This window comes from Dipodomys ordii, unplaced genomic scaffold (genome assembly GCF_000151885.1).
Source record: "Dipodomys ordii isolate 6190 unplaced genomic scaffold, Dord_2.0 Scaffold215, whole genome shotgun sequence".
Classification (NCBI taxonomy): Eukaryota; Metazoa; Chordata; class Mammalia; order Rodentia; family Heteromyidae; genus Dipodomys; species Dipodomys ordii.
The window spans coordinates 269490-285636 of NW_012267431.1; positions in this window are offsets into that span (position 1 = coordinate 269490).

The following is a 16147-nucleotide window of genomic DNA, read 5'->3' on the forward strand; positions in this document are numbered from 1 at the left end:
TACATAGCTATTGAGCTATTATGTTCATCTGCTATATACTAATCATTACAAATGAGGGAAACCATGGGATCTATGGTTCTTTGGGTGTGACTTACATCACTTTCTAGGTAGAGCACTAGCCTTGAGCAAAACAAGCTTAAGAGACAGTGAGTTCAGGACCCTGAATTCAAGCTGAAGGATCACCACAACAAAATTGCCAAATTTTGACACATATTAGAGTAAATGTAGTTTATAAATGTGCTGCTCAAAAAGTAGTATTTACTCACAGAACAGTGAAGTAAATATTTATTTCTTGGGGTAGTTTATTGCAAATAAGACTCTCATCGACTTTTTTGCCCAGGCTTGCTTCAAATTGTGATCCTCAGTTCTTAGTCTCCTGAGTACCTGGGATTACAGCTTGAGCAAACAGGGCCTGACCCATGGTTCAAAGCTTGGTGATTTGACTTTTTGTCTAACATTAAAAGCACAACATAGTGTAGTTTATGTCTTCTGGTAATGATGGAATTGCTATTTCATGGGTAAATGTGTGTGCATGTATACCTGTGTGTGTGAGTGTGTGTGTGTGTGTGTGTGTGTGTGTGTGCCAGACTATGACAGAGTGTGTATGAAAGAGAGAGGTAATGAAGAGATGCAAAGTAAGTCTAAAAATAGCATCCATTTCCATGCACTTATGGCTCATAGCTATAACCCGAGCTTCACAAGAGGCAGAGATCCCAGGACTGAGCTTTGAACCCAGTCTGGGCAGGAAAGTCCTTGAGATTCTTATCCCCAGTTAACCAGTACACAGCCACAAGAGGAGCTGTAGTTCAAGTAGTAGAGTGCCAGCTTTAAGGAAAAAAATGGTTAAGGGACAGTGACCATGCCATCAGTTCAAGCACCAGTGTACCTACATAAGTACACCTGGGTATGATAATCATTGCCAGAGGATGTGTAACCAAACACATCTTTTTGAAGAAAATTTATATCCTGCACAGTTAATATGTGCTAATAAAAATGTAACAGAAAAGTCTCTATTAGTGCTTAGGATGTATGTGAGTTATTTGCTAAAACTTGCCCAACAGTCCACATGCTTCCCAGGAAACTAAACAAAAAGAGATTTAGATCTAAGAGACTTCCAAAACAAGGCCAATGTAATTGTAACCCCTCTGTACAGTATTTTCACAATAAAAAAATAAAGTAAAAATTAAAAAAAGATTAGGCATCTTTCTCATCCTTATTTAAAACAAGAATTGTGCTTAAAAATTGAATTCCAACTTGTACCTTCTAACCCATAAAGCAAAAGGATTGAAAGTGAAGAAATGTTAGTTATGTAACTTACTTGGATTGTTTCTTTATTTCTGCTTATAAAGTTTCTACCTGTACATTGTGTGACCATTTGAAGTATTGGGAAGAACGGAGCTCACAGAAATATAATAAAACCGTTTTTTGCTGGTCCTGGGGCCTGAACTCAGGGACTGGGCACTGTCCTTGAGTTGTTTTGTGCTCAAGGCTAGAGCAATACCACTTGAGCCATAGCACCAATTCCATCTCTTTCTGATTAGTTTATTGGAGAGAAGAGTCTCACAGACTTTCCTGCCTGGGATAGCTTTGAACCATCATCCTTATAGCTTTGTCGCCTGAGTAGCTAGGATTACAAGGGTGAGCCACTGGTGCCCAGGTATAAAATTACTTCTTATTGGGTATTCTAGGTGTTGACAATTTGCTTGGTTCAGAAAGGACATTTTTGTACATTTTTATTGTAAAAATGCTGTACAGAGGGGTTATAGTTCCATGAGCAAGGTAACGAGTACATTTCCTATTGAGCATTGTTGCCTCTTCCTTTGTTTTCCCCCTACCATCCCTTCTATCCCACCTCCACAACTACACCCCATGACCCTTCTCCCCCCCACCCCCCGCTGAAGTTGTAAAGTTGGTTTTCAACATAGTGTTTTGTATACCTGACTGTTACAATGGTTCAGCCTATATCCTTATTTAAGCATTTTGTTTTTCCCTCCCCCTCCCTGAATTAGAGAAGTGTATATACAAGATGCAGAGCACTGACATCAAATACAGTGAACACAGGGGTTGTACTACGGGGGAGGAATATGCAAAGAAACAAAAAATCACATGGTACATTATACATATGTTAGAAACAATAGCAAGAAAGAAAAAAGATGGTTCTCTTATAGAAATACATGGGCAGGCATGTACACAGAAAGGTTGTTTTTGTGTTTGGGTTGGGATTGTGCCATAAATGGGGCTTGAAATCTGAGCTTGGGTTCTGTCGCTGAGCTTTTTTACTCAAGGCCTGGGGTCTACCATTTGAGCCACAGCTCAACTTCTGGCCTTTTGGATATTAAGTGGAGGTAAAAGTCTCATGGACTTTCCTGACTGGAATGATTGCAAATTGGGATAATCAGGTTTCAGTCTCATGAGTAGCTTGGATTTGAGGCAGGAGTCACCTGTGCCCAGCTATCACACTGAAGTTTGAGAGGCTCATCCTATACTTTTATGTCTCTAAGATCCAGAATCAGCTTTCTTCCAAACCCATTCTACAAATAGTTTTTCATTCAAAATGGAAAAATTAAAAAGCTAAAGCCCATGTGAAGTACAGTATTATGCTATAGTTTGGAGCAGGGATGGTCTGTGAAGTCCCATGTGTGAAAAGCAAGGACACCAGACTTGTGGGCTGTTGGGAAACCTTCAGGAGCTTGCCTTGTGAAGAGATTAGCTCACTGACAGTGTGTCCCTCCTGTCTTAATCAAATTGTGAGCCACCATGAGGTGGGAAGCTTGGCTCCACTTGACAAAGCCTCAGCCCATGCAGAAAAGTCCATGAAATTCAAATCTCAACTAACCATCAAAAATTCCATGCCCCATGCTGCAAAGCAGTGGGCTGATCAATTGTGGACTGAGACTCACAAACAGTAGGTCAAAGGAAACCTTTCTGCAGAATGTGTAGAATGGCTGGAAAGGGGTAGGAGAGACATGCAAAAATCAGGGAATCAGTATGAGTAGACATAATTAGTGTATAACCTATGCAAGTAGTGAAATTCCTGTACAGTTCATGCAGCTAGGCAGCTAAACCCAGGCCAGGTTACTGTCTCTTGACTGGTTCACTTAAGATAACCACTCTACCACTTGAGCCACAGCTCCGCTTCTGGCCTATGGCTGGTTAATCAGTGAAAGGTTCTCATATACTTTCCAGCCCAGACTGTCTTGAAACTATCATCTGTTTCATAAGTAGCTAGGATTGCAGGCATGAACAACTGGGTCCCATTTCTGTGCATTATTTTTTTGAACAGAGGCTGAAAGGCTCATTCCCTGCACAGTGGGCCCAGCACCATAAGCATCACCTAGAAACTGGTTGGACTCTTGTGCCACACTCTAGAACTGTTCTGTATGTATTTACTAAAACATATTCAAATAATTCATGTGTACATTACAAGGGTGAAAATTCCATTCTTTATTGTTCATCTCAAAGTTCTGAGTTCAGAAGTTTTGATATACCTGAGTACATCAGGAGTACTGATTCATACATACATACATACATATATATATATATATAATATTTTGATTTAATGATTCACAAACCAGTTTCTTGTTGTACTAAATCAAAGGTTAATCTCCAGTGCATTTCCTCCTTTTGTGTATTCTCCATGCTTGGGTTTGAAATGAAAAAAAAAGAAAAATTTGCATGATTCTGAATTGGGAACAAAACTTACCTTTCTTTATCCATTTTCGATGACAGGGTATTAGTAAATTTCTTGGAATTAACATGCATTTGTAGAACAATTAAGAAAATCAATAGATAGACTAGTATTTGTGACCTATTTGTATCCTTCATACTGATTGTCACAGCACTGAGGTAAATGCTGTCTGGTTGTTACATCAGCATTAAATGTCAACCATAAGGTAGTAGGTACTCATAGTCTTACAAGGCTCTTCTTTCTCTCCTCTAAATTTGTATTTGTGACCAATACGTTTCAAATTATAATAACACATATGTTTTAAGTTGTTTATTAAAGCAAACACAATATGAACTATACAGGAATTTCACTACTTACATAGGCTATACACTCATTATGTCCACTCATACTGATTCCCTGATTTTGCAATGTCCCTCCTACCACTTTCCAGCCATTTTACACATTCTGCAGTAATCTATCTTAAAAGAAACACCCAGAAGTGGAATGCCTATAATGCATTATGCTTGCTTTAAAAGCTTTCAATACATACCTATTAAATTCAAACCCTACCCAATTTACAAAACTTATATAATTTTTTTGACAGTAACCCTTGCTCATGGCTGGCACTCCACTATTTGTGCCATGTATCTAGCTGGGCTTTTCTATGGTTCTTTTGGTGATGAAGGCCAGTGAACTTCTCTGCCCAAGCTGGCCTCAAACCTTAATTTTGAGATCTCAGCCTCCTCAGTAGCTAGTGTTACAAGTGAGTGTACATATCAAGTATATAACAAATTTTAAAACCTGAACTCATCCACACTAGCTTACGACTACAATAACATTGTAAGGAAAAGAAACACACACACACACACACACACACACACAGAATACAGGTTCAAAAATATTTAAAAGTTCAAAAAATATTTAAAAGTTCGATTTTTACATTTATGCACAGGATATGTTATCTGGTCAGCAATACCACTTTCCCCTGAAACTTTTCCCATAGATTACACTGGGAATTCTCAAGGAACGTCTGTATTCTTGCTAAAGGCTTTGTTTCCCTGTGAGGTATAAGATCACTGAACCCTCACACATACTTAGAGACACTTTTTCAATCTGATGGGTCATTTTTCCAATAATAAGTCGGGGAAGACTTACACCAAAGCCTTCCCCATACTGATTACATATAAAGGGCTTTTCTCCAGGAGGAATTTTTAGGTGTCTTCTAAGCTGACAGTGTTCCCTGAAGGATATCTAACAGCAAAGGCGCCTATGTGGGCTCTATGCAGTGTGAAGATTTGCATGTACAAGAGGAGCATACTTTGCTCTACAGTCTTTCCCACATTAAACACACCTCAGAGATGTTTCTCCCGTTGTGTATTTTTTGTGTGTGAAAATGCCATACAGAGGGGTTAAAATTACAAGGGAAAGGTAATGAGTGCATTTCTTATCAAGCATTGTTGCCTCCTCCTTTGCTTCCCCTTACCATCCCTTCCCATCTCCAACCACCACCCCCTGCACCACCACCCCTCCCCACACCAAAGTGGTAAAGTTCGTTTTTCATCATAACGTCTTGTACATCTCATTGTTGCAATGGGTCCACCTGTATCCCTATTTAAACAATTTTTTTTCCTTCCCTTCCACAAATTATAGCAACATCAAATACAGTGAAAACAGGGGTTATACCGTGGAGGAGGGGCATACAAAGCAACAAAGAAATATCTTATAAATATGTTAGAAACAATAGCAAGAAAGAAAAAATATTTGAGTCCTTATCTTGGGGGTTCATTTTGCCTAACATCAACTTATCTGACCATTTCTGCTTGTCTCAGAAATATATTAGTTATTGCAAATAAGGGGAACCATGGGACCTGTGTTTCTTTGGGCCTGGCTTACTTCACTTTATGTAATTTTTTCCAAGTCTTTCCATTTCCTAACAAATGGGGCTGGAGAGGATGTGGACAGAAGGGAACCTTACTACACTGTTGGTGGGAGTGTAAACTTGTTCAACCACTTTGGAAAGTAGTATGGAGGGTCCTCAAAAGACTCCACATAGAGCTCCCCTATGACCCAGCAATCCCATTTTTGGGCATTTACCCAAATGATCACAAACAAGACCATACACTAAAGCTACTACCACAACTATGTTTATTGCAGCATTATTCAGGTAACTCTTTAAGATTTGATAGAGTGCCATAAATGTTTCCACAGACACTGTGGCTTATGTTGTTGAGGAACAAAACAATTTTGAATGATCTAGCATACACATTGCAGGGAAGTCTTTTTTCCTCTAGTGTGTATTAGCTTATGTTTGGTAAGATGATCATGCCTATGAAAAGCTAAGCCACATTCATTGCATTCATATTGCTTTTGTTCAGAATGAATTACTTTGTGTTGCATCAGAAGATAGCTATCTCTAAAGGTTTTCTTACACTCTGGGCATTCATAAGGTTTCTCCCCTGTATGAATCATTGCATGTCTTTTAAGGTTAGAACTTGAGCTGAAGCATTTTCCACAACTATTACACTTATGTTGTTTGTTACCAGTGTGGACTCTGAGATGCAAATGTAAAGCTTTGGGACAGAGGAATGTTCTCTCACATTGACTGCATTTAAGCAATTTCTTGCTAGTATGGTATTTCTTATGTTCCAAAAGTTGTGTGAATGAAACTAAGAGTTTCCCACAGTCCTTGCATTCATAAATTTTTGTTTCTATCTGATTTCTATCCTGCTTAGCTACAGAAGAGCTTATACCACATGGGTTTGTATATCTATTGTCCTCTTTTGATCCTTCCTCACTACAAAGTTTATTATGTGACCAACCATAGAAGAACTCTCCAGAATCAACCTCAGAGTCATCCCATGCATGGCTTTGCCATCCACTATACATTTTCCTACTCTGCGCAATGGTATCTTCTGTGCACATGCTTTTGCCAATGGAGTTACATTCGGGAAGATTGTATTCATGTGTTAACTCCTCCTTGCTGTTCTGTGTTTCAGGTTGCAAACTATTTTGAGTAAGTTGTGCTTGTTGGGATATAAGGGGAGTCATCCTTCCTGAACAGAAACCTGGAGGAATTTCTCTGTCCATTCTGTCCTCTTCACTCTCACTAAGCATGACAGGTTTGCTGAAGTAAAATGCTACCTGACTCAAGTTTTCACAGTTCTGCAATATCACATCCCTATACATGGTTGTCTGTTCTGAACTCAATAAAATCCACTTGTCCTTGGTAAAATCTAGGGCTACATTGTCAAAATGTATGGAGTTGCATGAGTGAAAGTGCAGGGTTTCTCTCTCTCTGACCATTTCCTGTTGTTTATTAACAGGGGCTTCAGCAGAGAGAGAGAATGCATTGGGGAGAGGTGTGCTTGCCATTTTTCAGGTCAGAAGGTAAGTACATTCACACAGCAGCTAGGAAATCTAGTACAAAGATACTGTTTGCTTCGTTGGTGTGTTCAGGCAAAGTCCCCAATGCAGAAAGCCAGAGTTCATCAAAGGCAGGGCTCTGCCTAGGCCGCTGCTTGTGTTCTTTCCAGTGTGCTTGCCTTTGGGGAAAAGAAAGAGGCTCTCAGTACATGGGCAGTTGTATAATGTAGTGAGTGCACTTTTCTGAGTCACTATGTTTTTCTCACAATTTGAAGAGGTGTCTCACCATAGCATCAGGGGAACAAAGCTTTAAGGATATTTAGGCTTACGTTTTCAAATGCTGTTAAGGTACTGTCACATCTTACCTGTGAGCATTTGTGCTAATTGTTGTATTTCTCCAATTTTTCAGCAAATAAATAGGCATGACGAATATTCATGTTGCTACAATTGAAAAGATCAAAGCTTTGAAAATTTACCTAAGATACCTGTAGTCAAAAATATATTAAGCAGTGTTTGGTTCCAATGGCAGAGAGTTTCACTCCAAAACTCCTACCTGCAGCTACTCTGCTGGGCTCTTCAACAGTAAAAATAGTCAAATTCCAGAGCACCTGCTAGAACAGCCAGGCACTGCCTTAGTGTTTGACATACACTAAGTCAACCAACTTTCATATAAAAAGTGAAACTTCAGTTTCTGTCCCACTCTACCAGTTGAAGAAGGCAGAAACTTAGTCAAGAATCTGCTTTCTTTAGGGTCACATGGTTGATGTGGGGCACTGGGGAATCTATCAAAGGATGAAATCAACATGTCATAGTATATATTTGACTAGGGTATTATAGAGCCAGTATGAATCCTGCCCACATCATCCATTTCCATGAGGCCTCAGGGAGAGACCCTTGATCATAATCTAGAACTTTGACCTCAAACTCCAGTAGACACCCGTAGACACCCATAGGAAGGGATGGAGATCTCCTATGCTGGAGAAGCCTGAGGTCTGCACAGCCCACATTCAAATCATCTCTATGAAGGTGGCTAGGACAATAAGGGCATTTCCAGACAGAAGATGGAGACAGTCACTCACCCTTTATTCCTCTGAAAGTTCTGCCCTCTGTGACTGTGGTTCAGCTTGCTGCTGTGGAATCTTCCCAATCCAGTTGAATGTTTCCTTTGGGCAATGAGCTGGGGAGAAGAGAAGAGAACTGCTCAGCTACATTTATCCCAAAGACTACAGTAACACAGCCTGTAAATATGTGAAACATGTGGCACCACAATATCTGTATTCTCACTACCACTGTAGAGGGAACATGGTCTCAAATACTCTTGGGAGTATATATAGAAATCAGGAAGTTACAAGACCTACCAATGTTGAATACACAAAGCACTGACAGTGAATGAACAGATCAAAGATAGGAACAATGCCACTAAAATAAGCATGAGGTTCAAAACAAGACCCCCAAATCATTCTGCTTATATTGAAGCGAATCATGCTATTTGGCTCCAACTACATGACTGAGTTTGGAGCCTGTGGGTCACAAAAATAATCTTATCTAATAATGAGGCTGAGACCTGAGGTTGGAAGATGGAAGGCAGCCTGGGGAGCAAAGGCTGAGAGTGCCTCATTTCCAATTAACCAGAAAAAGCTGGAAGTGAAGGTATGATCTAATGTGTAGAGTGGCAATTTGAGTAAAAAAAGGAAAGTGCGAGCTGAAGGCTCTGAGTCCAATCCTTAGTACCAACACACACAAAAATGAGAATGGAGCAGTGTGACAACTTCGGAAAAGGTTAGAGTCTACCAGTATATGTGATCGATTTTGAATAAAGAAACACTGAAAGATGAATCAGAATCCAATGCATGCATCTGTAGCACACAGACTTGGCTCAGATATGGGAATGCAAAATTGAAACCTTACAAATCCTATCAGGAAAAAAGAAATGGCATTGGAACTCTGCCTTTTATATAGTGTGGGTTTATGAACTTCATAAATAAATTTGCATTTTCAAATGAATGCTTCAAAAATAGAAATGATTCTACATTTCTCCATGTAATATGAAAAAAATTAAAATGAATGCTAACAAAACAGAAAAAGTAGAAGGTAAGCAAAGACAAGAGAAAGTAGTCTCAGTAGTATAGGAAATAAAAGCCCAGGAAGTTTTCCAAATACTGCTTGGAACTGAATTCAGGCAAGGAATAAGATCATTTACCTCTTCTCAGAGAGAGCTGGCATGATTTGACCTTTGGCCTGATAACATTGACTAGCCCTGGACCCTAGCCTGAACTTGCTGACCAAGGAGTTGTGTTAGAAGTCCATGTTCATTAAGGGACAGGGAGCAGCAGCACACAGCAAGTCATTTGGCACAACTTTGATAGCTGTTCATGTGCATTCCTTTCCTCTCAGAAGAATGCTATCTGTGTCAATTCTATCTGCACTGGACAAGGGATCTTTTAAATCTTGTCAATGTTCTTTAGTGTTACTTATTGGATATTGTATGCCAGTACCTGGTAGCTTGATTTTAACACAGGGCCTCACACTTGATTGATTTATCACTCATAACTGATGCTCTACCACTGGAGTCACACCTACAAGTCCTTTTTTTCATTTTTGCCAAGCCTGGAGCTTGAACTCAGCCTAAGCACTGGCCCTGAGCCTCTTTGTACTTAAGTCTGATTTTAGGGTTTAGTCACCCTTCCATCCTTCCTTCCTTCCTTCCTTCCTTCCTTCCTTCCTTCCTTCCTTCCTTCCTTCCTTCCTTCCTTCTTTCTTTCTTTCTTTCTTTCCTCCTTCCTTCCTTATTTCCTTCCTTCATTTCTTTCTTTCCCCTTCCTTCCTTCTTGCTTCCTTCCTTTCCTTCCTTCATTCTTTTCTTCATTTCTTCCTCCTTCCTTTCTTTCCTTCTTTCTTTCTCTTTCTTTCTTTCTTTCTTTTCCTTCCTTCCTCCCTTCCTTCCTTCCTTCCTTCCTTCCTTCATTCATTCTTTCCTTCCTTTTTTCTTTCCTTTTTCCTTTCTCTTTTGTTCTTTCTGTTTTCCTCGAAGGTACTGTTCTACCACTTGAGTCCTTGCTCCACTTCCAGATTCTTTTTGGTTAGGTGGAGAGAAGAGTCTCATGTACTTTCCTGCTCAAGATGTCTTTGAATCACAATACACAGATTTCAGACTCTTAAGTAGCTATTTAACAGATGTTACGTATTGCGAGGGTGGTTTTTAATACATGGTCCCAATTTCATTCTTTGTCAGTGTAACAAGAGAAAATCAAATGTCTCTACATCCTCTTATTTTCACAGCCTCATCCTGCATTTTGTATCCCACTCACCATTTTCTGACTCCATCAGTGTTCTTTCATGGTCCTGAGTTGAGAGGTTTTTTATAGTTCCTTGCTACTGAGCATCTCCCATTCTGTGGCAAAAGAGGCCCCACAGGCAGAGTGTAGAATTTGTGGTCCTTTCCTTATTACTAGTTTTGAATCATCTTGTGACACTTTCCATGCTGAGAATCTTAAATAACTGAAATGTCTCCCTAACTGCATCATTGGAATTCTGTGTAAGTCAGATGATAATTATTTTCGTATAGATCAAATATGTGAAAAATCACATGTGCTATTTACTCACTTCTGTAATCTTAGCTACTCAGGAGCCTGAGATCTCAGAATTCAGTTCATTGCCATTCAAAGCCAACATTAGAAGGAAAGGCTGTGAGATTTCCTAGTAACAAAATGTTCAGAAAAAGCTAGGCTTGAGCAAAAGAAACTTAGGGATAGTACTCAGGCCATGAGTTCAAGCCCAAGGACTCAAAAAAAACCCACAGGAAATGAGAGAAAAGAAACTTTAAATTCATTTTTATAATTTGTTCATATTTTTCTTTATAGGAATCGGTTTCCTTGTTTGATTATGAGATTTTTGTTTACTGAAAACATTATATTCCTATATCAAAACAGAAAGTAAAGTAAAAAACAAAAACTTCTATTCCATTTTGATGCTGTATCTAGGTAGAAGAATTGTGTTCCTCTTTTCTGGCAGCATTAGTCTTAATTCAAATGGGAGTCCCAGTGGCACCAAGCAGTCTGAATATTGTCCTAATGCACTGGCTACCATTATCATTCAAGAGCCAGCCTGAACCACAATTTTACCATGTACGAGGGGAGATATATACTACACAACTGCTCAAATCATTAGATAACACGGGAGAACCCAGACTGCTTGACCCAGACCCCACAGCAGAAGCAGGTAGCCACAGTTAGCACTTTAAACCTGCTCCCAAAAATGCACTTGTCATGCCCCACATACCAACATGTGGGCATCACCAAAAGACCAACTGATAATCAGATCTTCACACCCAGGGGAGGGGGTGGCAAATGGATAGGAGGCAATTCCTTCGGCTTCAATGCTACTAGAAGATAGCTCATACCTGCATAAGATCTCTGGCACTCCCAGTGATGTTTTAAAGAAAAGGCAGACAGGAACACAAACCCTATTCCCCTCCCCCTATGAAAAACCTCAGAAGTCCAGATTTGTACACTGCCTACTATCAGGGACTTCTGCCACTCACCCTCCCAATTAGAGTGAGGAACCAAATAGATAGAAGGCAGAAAAACTGGTGCTTTAGAGTTCCTACTCATGAGCTAGCACTGAAGCATTGGACCTGTGCTCATAATCTTTTTAGGTTGAATTACATTTTTAATAAGGTCTTAACATTTTCCCTAGGCACTTTTAGCCTTCCAGTCCAGCAAGAGGCACAACAGCACATTGTGCATGTATATCTGTCTGTCTGTGTCTGTGTCTCTGTTGGCCATAGGAGGTGGATCCATGGATTCTCCCACTCTCACTTGTCTTTCTTCCTTTTCTGGGTGTGCTATCATTTGGGCCTGGTTTCCAGTGCCACAGCCACATTGCTAGAGAGTAGGAGGCCATGCCATTTCCTGGACTGGACTCAAACAAACATCAACCCATAGCAAATTTGCTCCCCAAATAGCCAGGATAACATGAGTGGATCAGCACAGCCACTAGAAACACCATTTGAACACCAGAGGCCCTACTGAAACATAATTACATGTAGTTACCACAAAAAAGTAGGGATAGAGACTTTGGGTTTCTTCTGGAAGCTGCAGGCAGCCACCTCTCAGAGTACATTAGCTAAAATTCAGGTGGAAGGCCCAGTAGAAGAAAGGGGCCTGGGACATACTTTAATGCTCCTTTGACACCAATGAAGTAAGAGAGGAATGCCAATTGGATCAGGCCAGAATTAGACTCTCTCTGCCCAACTGCTGGCATCAGTGGATATATCCCCAGTGAAAACTCCAAATTACCAGACCTAGGACCACGCAGCAGAAGAAATAACTACAGGTAGCACTTAAAACCTGCTCCAAGAAGTGGGCACAGGTGGTTCATGCCTGTAATCATAGCTACTCAGGAGGCTGAGATCTGAGGATGGCGGGTTAGAAGGCATCCTGGTCAGGAAAGAGTGAGAATCGTTAGAAGGCATTAGGCATCCTAGGCAGGAAAGAGTGAGAATCTAATCTAATCTCCAATTGACCACCACAAATCCGGAAGTGGTGCTGTGGATGAAAGTGGTATAGCGTTAGCCTTCAGTGAAAAAGCTCACCAACAAAGTCCAGACCACCAATTCAAGCCACATGTTAAAAACAAACAAAAAACAATGCCCTGCTCACATACGGGCACTTGTCATCCAATCTTCTTTACCTGATGGTGTCTTCAAAGCAACACCTGATGACCAGATCTGTGGACTCAGCAAGGTGGCAAACAGCCAGGCGGGAAAGTGGACCCAGCTAGTACAGCCAGAGGAGGCCTTTGTGCCTGCAGCCGGCTGTGTCTGTGGATGAGGAAGGCAGAGAGTCAGCGTCCACACAATGTCTCTACTCCCCGTCCCCACCCTGACATGTATGTCACTCCACTTGGACTGCATTCGCTGAGGTGGCCCAGGGTCCCCGCATGACCTGGGTTCATCCTTTCCCCTCCACTGTCCGGCGGCACCACCCGAGAGAGAGCCGCACCGCAATGGCACCAGGCTGAGGAGCCAGACATGTCCCCCCTACTGCTGGCATCCGGGACGTGTCCCCCCTACTGCTGGCATCCAGGACGTGTCCCCCCTACTGCTGGCATCCGGGATCCCTGACAGGAACGCCTACGGCCTAGCCCCAGCACGAAAAGGGAGTCACCCTCACCACTGTACCCCGCTCCCAAAGAACCACGTGCCCCCTCTTCTCTCCCTGCCGGCGTCTTCCAAGAACCCACTGAAGAGCAGACCTCTGCAGCCGCCACGCGGCAAACAGCCAGGCGGCAATTTCCTCAGTGCCGGGACTGCCAGTGGACACCACGCGGACCGTTAGACCTCTAGTGCCCACGCCAGCGCCTGCGCACCAAGCCCAAGCTTATGAATCCAAGCACACATGGGTCGTTGTGACCCTGTGGACCATCTAGATGCCGGGATTGAAGCATACTTGACCCAGCAACACCTGCTGCCATTCACCTACCATGCATAGTGAGGGACCAATCACAAACAGAAGGCGGGGAAATGGGGGGATGATATCGGGCTGGGAGATATTCAGGTGTGTCCTCACAACCCAGCACTGCACCAGCGGAGACAACCACCCCCACCCCAGTCCTTTATGTTTCCTTAGGGTTTCCATAATGTCTCACAGTTCCTCCACAGCTGAATTCTGCTTCTTTTTAAGTGAGAGTTGCAACATCATGGCAAGCTGAACTGTGTGTGCTGCAAGTTCTGGCATTATTGGATGCAGAATTCTCTGCCTAGCCTCTGCTTTCTTCCATTTACCAGGAGTTGTTTTACATCAGCCCATGCAATCAGTACACACAAACACTTTTTCAGAAAACTAAATCAGGAATATACATTTGCCTGACCTGGCTTCTCACACTCCCTCTTCAACCCCTACCTGAGCTCCAGACTTGGCTGGGATAAAAGGAGTGAGCACCACACACAATCACCAGAATAATTATTTTAATAGCACAGGATATACTAAAATACAATGCATGCACTCTGTCACCATAAATTGATTTCGCCTACAGCTTTCTTTCCTCGTTTGGTTCCTGCAGCCAAGAGGAAGAACTGCATTTGTCCTCTCAAGCTGCATTAGCTGAAATTCAGCGGGAAGGCACCTTGACTCCATATGTCTGCGCTCATCTTTGCCTCACTCACTGGCTGGTGGCATCACCTCAAGGGAAGTGGAAACCTAAATGCACTAGGCAGCAGGAGGATGGCTATTATGCACAACAGATGGCACTTAGAAAACCAAAGAAGAATAGAGATTGCCTGAATTTAGACTCCATAGTATAAGATGGTAGCCACAGTTGGAACTTCCATCTGCTCCCAAACATGCACTGGTCTTCCCTTTTCTCTACACCTGGTGGCTCCACCACAGACTGAGAACTGAGGATCCTGCCTCTGGCACACAGCTAGGAGGCTATTTCCTGCTGCCAACTCAGAGCTTGTGTGCAGACAAGACCTCTAGTGCTAAATCAAGGCATCTGCAGACCTTAAAGATAGCCTTTCAAATGACAAACCAGTGCCCTACACTTTGAAAGTGTTCAGATGCCCTAAGATTCAAGTAGTTGACCTGCAGTAACCACTGGCCCTCTTCTTCCCAGTTAGGTTGAGAGACCAAATACAGATGGGATGACAGGGAGAACTGGCTGTGGTTTTCTATTGGGAGTTTGTGTCAGAGTATCATTTAGATTTGTATTCATAAACTGACACTGTACCTATAATCTGGTCATTTTGACTGAATTATATTTTGAATGAGGTCTCACAATTTTCCCTAGACCATCTGGAGCTTTAAGTCTAGCAAAAGGAACACCACCTGAAAGGGACACTTGATATGTGTGCTCTGGTCCTGAGACTTAGATTAAGGGATTTTCCTACTCTAGCTTAGATTTCTTGTTTTGGGGGTCATTCTATTCCTTGAGCAATACCACCCACCAGTATTCACATCCGATTTCAAGGGGGGGGGGAGATACAGGCCATGCAAACTTTTTACCTGGGCATAGATAAAAGCAAGACTGACCCATGTTGGCCTTTCCTTCCAAATTAGTTAGGATACAAGGATTGGGCACTCGAGCCATGATAAATACCACATGCACAACACAGGCCCTACTGAAGCAAAATGCCACTTGACCACCACATACTGAGGGGACACTCTCTAGTGCCTTTTGGTATATTCAGCCCGATGCAGGAACCATGCATTGGGGGCATTAGATCAAGTGGCACCTGTTGGCCTGGAAAATACTTCCCTCTTCCACTGGCTGGCCTCCATATTCAAGAACAAGATGGAACCACAATTGTACCAGGCAGGAGTGATAGGGGTATTCTGATTAACTGTTGGCATCACTGGACACCTACAGAGGACTGGGGAACTAATGACCTCAGGATCCTACAGCAGAAGCAGGTGGCCACAACTAGCACCTTAATCTTGCTCCCAAAGAGCAATTATCATCCCACTCATCTCTACCTGGTGGCCTCATCATGAGAAGACTTGTGGGGAAGACTTGTGAACCAAGTGTCAGGAAAAAAATACTAGAGGGCAATTCCCTCTGCCATAGTGGTGCCAGAACAGAGTTCTTGTTAATTTTGAATCTGTAGCTCCCCCAGCGATGTCAGCAGACACTGCAGGTGAAAGCTCAACCCTCCCCGCCCCCCCCGCCTCCCACTGGGCCTTGTGCTATCCCTATGGAGTCTTTAGTAGCCTGGATTTTCCCACAGTACACAAGCATGACACTTGGACCTCACCTTCCCAATTAGTCTAGGAACCATTCAGAAGCAGTAGTACAGGGAGGAAGAAATATAGTACTTTATAGGGGAGGGGGGAGGAAATGTTTCCACTTCTGTTCCTAAGCCAGGATTGTACCACTGGAGCTATACCACCACTCATTTTAGGTTGAGTTATATTTTGAATAAAGTTTCAGAATTTTTCCCTCAATCAATTGTTGCTTCCAATGAAGCAAACATGCACCACCAATCTGATATCCCTTTGGTTTGTGTACCTTGAAGTATATATCCATGCATGTATAGGTGGGGAGATTATGGGACTCTTATTTAGGGATTAATTTAATCTTGAAATTTAATCTGCTTTCTTGTTCCTGGGAACCAATTGG